Raw genomic sequence first — 13,072 nt, forward strand, 5'->3', positions numbered from 1 at the left:
AAGACTAACACTTGTCACTGAATACATACAATTTTGATAGAAACAAACAATTCCTTGACCCTGAGGAAATCTACACCTGCTTCATTTAGGGCTTTAGAAGTGCAGAAAGGGAAAAGCAAAGCGGAAAATAATGAGGTTTTAATTTTGGAATGTTTGTTTCATTTTATGCATCAACTTTCATTTAACAAGAGAGCAAAGCTTGTTATGTGTTTTGCCAATCAGAGAATTGATAACCAACACAGTAATATGTCTTACTCTGGCAATTAGTTTTAGGAACTAAGCAAATAGACGAGTCTCATTTCATCGTAATCTTGACATGCTCATCTAGTTTGTTCACCTTGTAGAATCATTACCTTACTGAAGGCGCCAACAAGATTGGAGTGCACAGAAGCAGTTTATAATATATTTTTACGGCGCCAGCACTCACAGATGTTTTTGAAGGAATCCAAGGTGGGTGAAAAAGGTATTCCTAGATGTTGAGATGCTTGATGTTTCTTTTATGGCTTCCTTACAGATTGTAAACAATGGGTGAAAAATATTGCAGCTTGGTCATCAACTGTTAATAAATATTCATTCTGAGATTCCAGGACAGATGCTATGTTCTTGACATTGGTATTAAAAACTTGGCATGTTTACAATAAGATTTAAACATGTTCTAAAAAACACAGAAATGTGATTATAATGTATATTTTTGCATGTTTAATAAACTCAGTATTTGTGCACCTGGTAACACAGAAGCTGAGTGAGTGAGTGAGTGAGTGAGTGAGTAACCATAGTTTTACATCAATATTCCAGCAATATCATGCTGGGGACACCACACATTGTACCCATGTGGGGAATCAAACCTGGGTCTTTGGTGTGATGAGCAAATGCTTTATCCATAAGGCTATCTCACTGCCCCAGAATTTCAGTAATTGATAATTTTAATTCATGTATTAATATATTAGGCCTTGATTATCTTGTTACTGAAGTCAAAATTAAAAAATATTTAAAATCTATTTAAAAATCATAAGATTTAATCAAACTTTATACAGGCCCTAGAATATAACTAAAATAAAAGGATCAAAATATCTTTTAAAGTTAGCATCATCAGTATTAGTAAAAGCTACAAAACCCTTTCCATATTCATAAAAATCTTTTACGACTGAGTGAGGCGTAAAACTAAACTCACTCACAGACTATATCATGAGCATGTGTTTCACCATCAAATATTTATAGCATGCGTTTGCAAAAAAGAGAGCAGTGGTATCGCCTTAAGTTCTTGCAAAAAAGTCATTTACATTAAAAAAATCATAAACATAAACTATGTTGCAACAGCAATATTAGAGTGACATCTGACTGAAAAATATTGAAAAGTTTGATGGTGATTCTTTTAGAGGGATATCTAAAATTATTATTTCTGAAATTTAAAGATTGACATTTACCATTGATTTTGCTTATCAAGTGAAGCTGTTATATTCATTCAATGAATTTTACATTTATTTTTCTGATAGACATATTCGGGTTTGAATTTGGTGTGAATTTTGAGAAGATTATTACTGTGCCCTTTGTGCATGTTGTAAAAGAGTCCTTGTAATTTCGAGATTCATTACCTCAAATACCTCAAATCTCTTCTCCAGCCCAGAATGCCTCACTATATAGATACATTCATAACTGACATTCATATTTCAAATTTGAGATGCATAACAAAATCTTGAACCTCAAGTTTACAACAGAATTTTGCACCATGCTTGGTTTCGGCCATATTCACAGTTCAGCAGGTGCAAATAAGCAGTTGACCTTGCAGTGAACAATTCTCCCACATAAATCCCCTTTGCACACACAATCATCTGTAAAGGTACAGAGCAATCGGAGCCAATTGTTCAACCAATTCTGTCCTTACTGTATAATCCAATCATAAATGGTAATCTTTATTGACAAATTGAATGTATGCAGCTACTCAATAGCAATGAATTAAGATCTTAGGCAAGAGTGACACTTTTGTTATTGTCAAGTGATCTGATGGACTGTGCCTCAATAGACGTCGATATCTTGACCAGCGCTCCCACTGTTTTTGTGTAGATACAGCAAACGGTTTACAACAAACTAAAGAGATCACAAATTGTAGCTCGTTATAACAGAAATTCATCAAGGCATCTAACTGAAATATACTGAGAGAAACAAATAAAGGATCATAAGAAAATTCAACCGTTCCTTTAATATTTTCCAGTTTTCATCACCAGCTTAGAATAGCTGCTGTGGTGATGAAAACTGGAAACTAATAAAGGAACTCTTGAATTTTCCTCTGATCCTTTATTGGTTTCTCTTAGTATATATCGTAAGTGGTTTGGACCAAAATCTGCTGTTATGAGCGTTATGACTGTACGACCACAATGATCATTTTATAAATATAGTTTACTGTACCAAGACCACAATGCAACACCAGAAATGGGCTTAACACATTGTGCCCATGTGGGGACTAAGGCATTTTACATAATAACTATTGACCACTGCTGTGCCTACTAAGGGACATGTAAACAGTTTTGTCAATCCCACATGTAATCCATGTCCACTGTATATAACTTGTCACACTTGTTATCAATCACTGCCTGCGAAATACATTTCAATTTTATGGAATTTCAGACATTTCGCTTAAATAGAAAAGCTATGTTCAAATACTGACTGACTGAGCATGGTTCTATGCAATATTCCAGCAATATCAATTACACCAGAAATGGGCTACACATTGTACCCATGTGAGGAATCGAACCCAGGCCTTTGGCGTGACAAGCTAACGCTTTAACCACTAGGCTACCCCACCGTCCTGTTCAAATACTGTGTGTATGCTATCTATCTATAATTATGTTACTCAGTCTGTAACATGAAAAGCTGCCTGGAGAAAAACAATAGATTGCAATATCAGTAAGTTTGTTACAAGCATGTTTGTTATAAACACAGTTTACTGCACTGTCAGCTGATCAGTAAGTTTGTTACAAGCACGTCTGGCTTGTCCATACATTGATATCACAGTTTACTGCTAGTTGATCTCTGTCTCCATACATTGATATCTCACATTTGCTACTCTCTCAAGGATATCACAGAGTCCCAGTAGGTTCGATATACAAGGTCTGACTGTATGTCAGTAGACCTAAGACAAGATATACAGTACAATGTCACGACAAAGTAATGTTTAAGAGAAAAAGGCTGTACTCAATATATATCAGCTAAGTCATTCAGATTTTTTGCAGTCCAGAATCTCCCCAGACATGTTAAGTTAGTGTAAATTGTTCTGTTCTAGGAAAACGTATTTAATATATGAATTTGAAATCAACATCAGGTTGTATGTCCCTGGATCGCTTTGATTTATCTTTGTTTGATTGCCAAGTAATCTGAGATTGATGTTCCTTTGACTTGTTCCACTATTTCATAATCAGTCACCAATGTCATCACCTCACAAAATCAGGACAAAGATAGAATTTAAGCTCACTATAATATTTCTCATATTCTATAACATATGTTGCATTTGAATTTGGTTGAACAAAGATAGATTTAAGCTCACTATAATATTTCTCATATTCTGGGGAATTTGGTTTTTTTTCGGAGCGTGAATATTTTTCCTTTCAAACATAAAAATAACAACTGTATTCTTTGGACACCTGTCTTCAAGAACAGGGCACATGTTGTTTTACCCACAATGCTGCAATGCTACAATGTATTAGGCTAACATATTTATTTCTTCATAAAACATGAGTCATGATGCTGCCCTCCCCAAAATCAAAAAGTTGCTCACAAGAAATCAAATTATGGCAAATATATCTCTAAGACAAATACATCCCCAGAAATGATAAAATTTACATCCCACTGACAAAACGCACAATAAGTTAGTCAAGGCACCAAGTCACCTGACCACCCAATCTGATCAGTCCCCTCTCATGACAAACATAGGTTACTTGAGACTCTTCTACCCACAATGCCAGCATCCTCTTTCACCTTCCTATACATAGTCGGCCAGAGACAGATCTGTCTGACTAATACACACAATATCCATTATAGTCTAGGATTCACTGATGGTTTGTTTCAGGTGAGACACTTTTACGATTGCACCAACCCACATACTTCTGGTAGCAGCCATCAGTCTTTGTACATTATTCCATCAGGTCTTCCTATCCACCTGGGGGCGGTGGGGTAGCCTAGTGGTCAAAGCATTGGCTCGTCATGTCAAAGACCTGGGTTCGAATCCCCACATGGGTACAATGTGTGAAGCCCATTTCTGGTGTCCCCGCGTGATGTTGCTGGAATATTGCTAAAAGCGGCATAAAACCAAACTCTGTCAGTCAGTCCTATCCACCTGGTAAAAGACAAGTTTTGACTCATGGCTCACAGCAAACGTCAACAATTCTGACTTGCATAGGTGTGTTTAAAGGAAACCAGATAGGTCGTAATATTGATTTAATATTCCTCATTGCTTTTTCTTGAAAATGCACATTTGTTTTTAATTGATAGTTAACCTTTAAGAATGATCTAATCATATAAATCTCAGGGGCATCAAAGGAACATTTATTGTCATATATCAGTCGGCACATTACTCCGACAGGTTTATCGGTGGGTGTAGTCATATCGAATAGCATGCATCATACTTAACCTTACTCAGGAAACATATTATATTCTTAAAGGCATATTTGTCTTAAGTAGGTTCTTGTGACAAATACCAACATGGACCAATCAATACAGGTTATTTTATGTTCTGATAATATGATGTATGTCACATCAAACAAATGCTCAAGATGAACTATACAACAGATATGATAAAGTATTTTTACAACAATATATAATCTGCATGTTTAACCAAGAGAGGTAGCCAATGTGGCAAGCACTCTGCTGGATCTCTATTTGTCTGACCAACAGATGAAAACGTCAGGTACGTTGAGATAAACTACATACAAAACATCAGGTACGTTGAGATAAACTACATACAAAACATCAGGTACGTTGAGATAAACTACATACATAACGTCAGGTACGTTGAGATAAACTAAATACAAAACGTCAGGTACGTTGTAATAAAGTACACAGAAAAACATCAGGTACGTTGAGATAAACTACATACAAAACGTCATGTACGTTGAGATAAACTACATAGAAAACGTCAAGTACGTTGAGATAAACTACATACAAAACGTCAGGTACGTTGAGATAAACTACATAGAAAACGTCAGGTACGTTGAGATAAACTACATAGAAAACGTCAAGTACGTTGAGATAAACTACATAGAAAACATCAGGTACGTTGAGATAAACTACATACAAAACGTCAGGTACGTTGAGATAAACTACATACAAAACATCAGGTACGTTGAGATAAACTACATACAAAACATCAGGTACGTTGAGATAAACTACATACATAACGTCAGGTACGTTGAGATAAACTAAATACAAAACGTCAGGTACGTTGTAATAAAGTACACAGAAAAACATCAGGTACGTTGAGATAAACTACATACAAAACGTCATGTACGTTGAGATAAACTACATAGAAAACGTCAAGTACGTTGAGATAAACTACATACAAAACGTCAGGTACGTTGAGATAAACTACATAGAAAACGTCAGGTACGTTGAGATAAACTACATAGAAAACGTCAAGTACGTTGAGATAAACTACATAGAAAACATCAGGTACGTTGAGATAAACTACATACAAAACGTCAGGTACGTTGAGATAAACTACATACAAAACGTCAGGTACGTTGAGATAAACTACATAGAAAACATCAGGTACGTTGAGATAAACTACAAATAAAACGACAGGTACGTTGAGGTAAACTACATACAAAACAACAGGTACGTTCAAGGTAAACTACATAGAAAACGTCAGGTACTTTGAGGTAAACTACATACAAAACGTCAGGTACGTTGAGATAAACTACATAGAAAACGTCAGGTACGTTGAGGTAAACTACGTACAAAACGTCAGGTACGTTGAGCTAAACTACATACAAAACCAAGTTAAAATGGGGGCATGTGAGGCCGAATGATCAAAAGCGTCATAATTCACTCTGCACAGTTCGGCACATTAGAAACATGGGATTGTTAGTTCAAACCCGGATTAGACCTGATTAGATTTGTCAAAACCTTTATCCATGACTCATGAAAGAGGTAAATGTTTAAGACCTGCGTCACTTAGGGTTTTCCTCCCATACTGAGCCGACATGCTTTAACCACAACACTTCACAGCTCTGCCATACTCAACCCTCTCACACACTCAGACCCAAAGTATAATCTCATGAGACACAAGATATTTCATATAAAGTTGGTAAATCAATTGTTAAAGGTAGATCAGATCCAAAATGAATCCAATAGCAATACAACTAAGTGAGTGAGTGAGTGTGTTTTTACGCCGCTTTTAGCAATATTCCAGCAATATCACGGCGGGGGACACAAGAAATGGGTTTCACACATTGTACCCACAATACAACTAAGAAATGTATAATCTAAGAATATATTTCACTTATAGCTTCAATGGACTGGTGTGTAAACAATTACAAAAACTGCAAAAGTCAACAACCTCACAGATTGCACTTTTTTTACTTTTTTCAAACTACTTTGTTCCAGTGTAACAACTGCAGTAGAATCATAAACCTCCAATTACTGTAGAGCCTTCTCTTGCAAGTGTCTACCTTCCACACACTCAGGTAAAACCTACATCAATCATGGTGAAAGCAGACGGCTTCAAAGCAGACGCAAACAGCTTCTTTCAGACAGCCATTATCGTCTGGTTACGTTGGACTTGCAATATCAAGAATGATGGAGTACTTTCCATAAACAGGGTGATTTCATCAGCTACCAATATGAGCACTGGTGATGTGAGTTTGTCATCAGTGTGCGACAAAAGTCATAAATTCGCCATCATCGCCTCATTATTTCAAACTGTACGGTATAACCCTCTGGTTGCGAACATGTGGACCAATAAATATGTGGACCATGCAAACGCTTCAAGTTTAAGACTTCATAAAAGCAGCGAACAACTTGAGCAGTGATTAAGCAATATTATCACACTGAATTCATTAATCAGATCAGTCATCAAAATTCTATTTAAACAACCTATTGCCACAACCAGGTATGGAGAAACATTACTCTTTCTTTTTATCAGTTTACATCTGTCAACAACATTGAATATATATTTGTTAACAGATCATTTGTCATATCTATTTATTTTTTGTTTCTTTCTATTTCTATCAGGCAGCTCATGATACTCGGTATATCTGGCTTGATAAGAGCGTTAGAACCTACACCGAAACATCACTCCTTGATTACAATAGAGGTGAGGTGAGGTGAAATTGGGTTTAACGTCGTGCTTGAGAATATTTCGCTCATATGACGACGTGCATGTGTGTGTATGTGTATGTGCGGCTGCTTGTACTAGCCCAGACTGAAGCTGGTTTTATAGTGCTCGCCCACTGAGATACCATGCCGCAGTGAAGCATGAATACCCCACTCAGACACATTATACTGACTCTGAGCCAACCAGTCCTTGTTGTACCCATTAATGCCGAGCGCCAGGCAGGGACCAACAAGTACCATATTTTAACGTCTTTTGGTATGACCCGGCCGAGGATCGAACCCGTGACCTTCCGCTCTCCGGGCGGACGCTCTAACCACTACACCACGGAGGCGGTCAATTACAATAGAAGTTGTTATCCACACATCATATCCTTCCTTATGCTCCATCTTCTAAATGCCTCTCAAATACGCTCATCATGCATCATTGAGAAAGAGAGATTATTAGCTAAGTGTATTTTTGTACTGAAAACCAATATTTAGATCAGGCCCACAAAAGAAATCACCATACAGACCTATACCAAACTATGGAATATGTACAAACAAATTATCACAATTACAATAAAAAGTGTGGATCCTAATATTCATACTTGCCACATAAGTATTGTAAACTGCAACAAACATTCCACTGTAGCAGGATCTACTGCGTTTGATTCCAGTGATGTAAACTTCATACGTGTGTAGATCCTGGGTTAGAATTGGTCTTCAGCAACCCATGTAACGGGATTGGGTGGTCAGGCTCACTGACTTGTCGACACATGTCATCATATCCCAATTGCGTAGCTTGAGGCTCAGGCTGTCAATCACTGGATTGTCTGGTCCAGACTCGATTAATTACAGACCGCCGCCATATAGCTGGAATATTGCTGAGTGCGGTGTTAAGCAAGAACCAAACCAAATCCAATGTTGCAAGTTTTCATTTCATACTTACATAAGGATGGATACAATAACAATTTGATTTCAGTTACAACTATGTTATGCTTCTTTAAACCATTTGTATATTATAGCATCATCATCAATCTGTAAGTCAAGATAGCCTTTTCAAAAACTACTTTGGTCATTTATTAATTAGTAACTACCGAATGAAAGTAATATCAAAATTGGTGTTTGAAATGCCTGGAGGTTCCATTTTACACATGTACATTGTGCATCTGTGGATGGTGAAAATATAGAACATCATCAAGTCACATAATGATGAATTATGTTTCTGACCTAATATTAAACCGATAATTTTTTAACTCAATTACCTTGAATCTTATCAACTTAATAACACCAACGCCAAGATAATCTCCCACTAAATCTGTATGTACTGTATATAAACTGTTAGGCCAGTCTATTAAGGACTAATTTCTTTAAAAAATTAAATTTTCAAAACCCTTAACCAAACAAATCACTTTTAATTAAGCTCTATGTTAAATGGAAAAATAATTTCATTCCTGATGTGTTAATACTTGAATAGCTATGAAGCGTTTGAATGAATCATGCTGTATTACGCAGTGTAATGCCCTGACTCCTTACAGGAGGTTGAAGCCACAAACCTTGTTACTCTAAATAGTCTTTCCTAAACATCTTGAGACTGTCTGAAACAGCTGGGTATGGGAGAGGATTGTTACCTTTCAGTTGGGACTTAAGTTTTCTGATAAATGAGCCTTATGCAGTTTGTTCAAGGAAACTCTGCCCACTTATGTATTGAGAATCCAAACACTGGACCTCCATGAACTTGCATCTTGAGCTGGCGTGCTTCATGGGCAACACTAACATTGTGTTAGCAATCATCCTGATTGTGTTACTGATGAAGGAGCTTTGGTTGGCTACATAGGAGAAAATGAACAACAAGCCTTACTGAGATCACTGACCAAACACTGGACCTCCACAACTGGCAACAAGAGCTGGTGTTCTTCATAGACTACACTAACATTGTGTTGGCAATCATCCTGATTGTGTACTGTTGATGGAGGAGCTTTGGTTGGCTACACAGGAGAAAATGAACAACAAGCCTTACTGAGTTCACTGACTTCGAAAATGGTGTGAAAATAATTATCATTTGTGAAATGTGAAACAAGGGTACTGTAGTTCACCAGAACATTTAGTCAACAGTTTAACACGTCCACAAGACAGCTGTTTAACAATAGTTTGTGTCAAAATTGATTGTCAATTATTTTGAGTAAGTACTGAAGAAAATCTATTGATCAGCACACTATATATGCCATTCTCTCTAATAGAAGGCTATACGCCAAAGTTTCACCCCCCTCAGTCACGTAATTTCGTAGGAGTTTTAAGAGAGAAATGTCAACAGATTTTGAACAAAAATTGCTAAGTTATGTCCATAAAGACATCATATAAATATATACTTCTGGTGCTATCACGATTTGGGAACAAATATATGAAGTTTCAGCTTCACTGGTCAAGTGGTTTTGGAGGACTTGGTGTTAACAGTGCAAGGAAGTTCATTTTGACAGAATCTAAGAACTGGTCAAAATGCCATGGTCACATCATGGTCAAACGTTATGAAGCTGACTATATTTCTTGAGTTCCTCAATCAAATAAACATGTTTAAAATTCATTATATTTTGATCAAATTACATGAGCCAAAGTCATAAGATTCATCTTTTATCAGTATGGACAATGATCAAAGGTCACATCAAGGTCAAATTTAAGACGCCACCCAAGGCATTACCCATGTACCAAATATTACATGTCACACAAAAAACATCAAGTAATAGCAATAATTTTCTTTAAAATTTGGCTGGAATAAATGTTGACTAATATGTCATGATTTTAATCAACATTTTCCAGTAAGTTTCCTTTCAGGTTGAGAAAATAAAGGATTTGACTAAAATATCTTATAAACTCACCCAATATCTTGGGTCCCTTACGGTAATCTATGTCCCTTCTAGAAAATATGTTTTGCAAGTGTCATTGAATCTCATTGCTCTCCTTTACCTCAATGTCCTTGTAACATTTTATGTCAGTTTTCAAAATACAGAGCTCTCAGAACTTGACTTTTATTTTTCTTACTGTCATGCCCTTCATGTATACAATCTGTTGTTTTTATTACTTCAGTCTGTTACTTTAATGTATACAATCTGTTGCTTTTATGTATGCAAACAAATAATTCCATCATAAACAGATTTCCCTGTTTGGTAATAAAGTAAAGTCAATGTCAAACATCTGGTTATTTCCCAATCTTCCATGCTCATACTTTCATAAACAGTTTAATGAAACATTGTTCCATTGCATTTCATATGAAACTCGCATTCATAGTTTAATATGATTGGCCCGTACTAACAAGTCTAGGCCCAACGAGAAATATTCTAAAGTGCATCCATGCATATAAAATCGTGGATAGAATCTCAGATTAATCCAGAACAATATCTTTATTATTAACCAGTTTACACCCATCTGGTATGTAGAGAAAGCTGTATTTCCCAAAGTTTAAGCATCCTCAACATCTGTTTCAACCCATAATTCAGTGACCAATATGTGATTTTTCGAATATGTTCTTACAAAAACAAAATTATATAACTTAAAGCAAATGCATAAGGATTTCAACAAACTAAAATGCCTCGACATGAAACTAACTAAAATTTGCCCTTTGTAACACTGAAGTATTCATGACCCGTGAAGATCCAGGTTAGAATTATCTTCAGCAACCCATGCTTGTCGTAAGAGGCGACTAACGGGACCGGGTGGTCAGGTGGGCTGACTTGGCTGACACATGTCATTGGTTCCCAAATGCGTAGATCGATGCTCTTGAAGTTGATCACTGGATTGTCTGGTCCAGACTCGATTATTTACAGACCACCGCCATATAGCTGGAATATTGCTGAGTGCGGCATAAAACTAAAGTCACTCACTCACTCACTGAAGCATTCATAGGTCAAGCACTCACCAATCAGCAATCAGAAATCGACACTGTCATTTTCACTGATGCTACATTTGAGATTATATTTTCATAGGAAAGTACAAATTGTAGTTCTCTTTTTGAATGGCCTCTCACATGGGACAAGAACCCATACTTTCAAATTTTGGCATCTATTCCTACATGATCAAGATCACCATTTTCTGGCAGCTTTGTGGCTGTGTAGGTTTGGTCATTGACTTCGTGAGCTGGCAGTTCGTTGCCTCAATCTCCCAGTCTGGTTTCCAATGTTGGATGGATGTAAACCAAACATACCAACATTTAATGTCAACAAATGTTTTCTTTGTTAATAATTATAAGAATACATGTACTAACTCTATTACATCATTGCCGTAATTCCTGTGGCTGCAGTCAGTTAGAGGTTTCATAACAATTATATATAATGGCTGATCTGGAATCTACTGAACATTTGTACTGTCATAATATTTTCACAGTATGTGAGTAAACTAACAATATATCAACAAGGATGTAGAGAAAACAAAGTGAGCTGACAAAAGATTTGATACAGACACACCTTTGTTATGAATCAGGGCCAGCCCATTAGGGCCCTATGTTACATGTAACTGAGTTTGGGTTCCATTTGCTTACAATAGTTCATGTTATCTGACGGTCATGATTCAATAAACTGCTTCAATTCCTTATCACCCATGAAGATCCGGGTTAGAATTGGTCTTCGGCAACCCTTGCATGTTGTAAGGGTGATTAATGGGATTGGGTGGTCAGGTTTGCTGACTTGGTTGACACGTATCATCATATATCAATTGTGTAGATCGATGCTCATGTTGTTGATCACTGGATTGACCAGTTCAGACTTAATTATTTACAGACTGCTGCCATACAGCTGGAATACTGCTGAGGGAGGCATTAAACGCTTAACAAACAAACCTAATTTATTTACAATCATTTATTGTTTTTGAGACAATAGGTAAACATTTTCATAAATATCAGCTCCTGTTTGTGGTAGTTCTTGAACGAGTCTCTACCATTGGAACAGATGAAAATCACAAATTAACCATCAAACAATCACAGTAAATGAGAAAGTGTATCAATTCCTAAGTTGCAAACAGCTGATGAATAAGAGAATGTGAGTATAGCACTACTGCATTCTTGAAGGTGTGAGTTGAACAGTACATCACATCAGCTTAATGTGGGGAGAGGGTTCATACACGCTTCAGATGTTTCACATTTTTGTGAGTGAGTGAGTGAGGTTTTCCAGCAATGTCACAGTTGGGGACACCAAAAATGGGCTTCACTCATTGTACCCATGTGGGGAATTAAACCCATACCTTCAGCGTGACAAGCAAAATGCATTAACCACTAGGCTACCCCCACCGCCCCTACATTTCTGTCAAACCCATGGGCATGATGACAGACCTAAAAACAATCAGGGCAAACCAGGCAGCAAACCATAGGTTCACAGAGTTACGTTAAAGTATAATAATCTCTGTTTAGACTAGCATAGAGTTAAATGCACCATCAAGCCAATTACACAAACTCCAGTTGGCAACATTTGCAATGCTGAAAATACCATATTATGTCATTTATAAAAATATAAATATATTTTTTAAAAAACAATTCAAATCTAACTCATATTTCCTCATTTGTTTTACTTTCTCTACATCCAGTTCTTGGCCACGGCAGCAACCTTGTAGCACTCAGGTATAATTTATTGATTGACGTCTAAAACATAATATCACTGGGTCATCGAGTGTATTCATGTCGCTGGGATATTTCATATAATTATGGGATCACTTACTGTCTCAGGGTTTTTTACACCACTTGCACAGCTGTTTTAATTACTGAATGTAAACATCCATTTTATTACTGCCA

This window comes from Haliotis rubra, unplaced genomic scaffold (genome assembly GCF_003918875.1).
Source record: "Haliotis rubra isolate DU_JTF1 unplaced genomic scaffold, ASM391887v1 Scf9, whole genome shotgun sequence".
NCBI classification, from domain to species: domain Eukaryota; kingdom Metazoa; phylum Mollusca; class Gastropoda; order Lepetellida; family Haliotidae; genus Haliotis; species Haliotis rubra.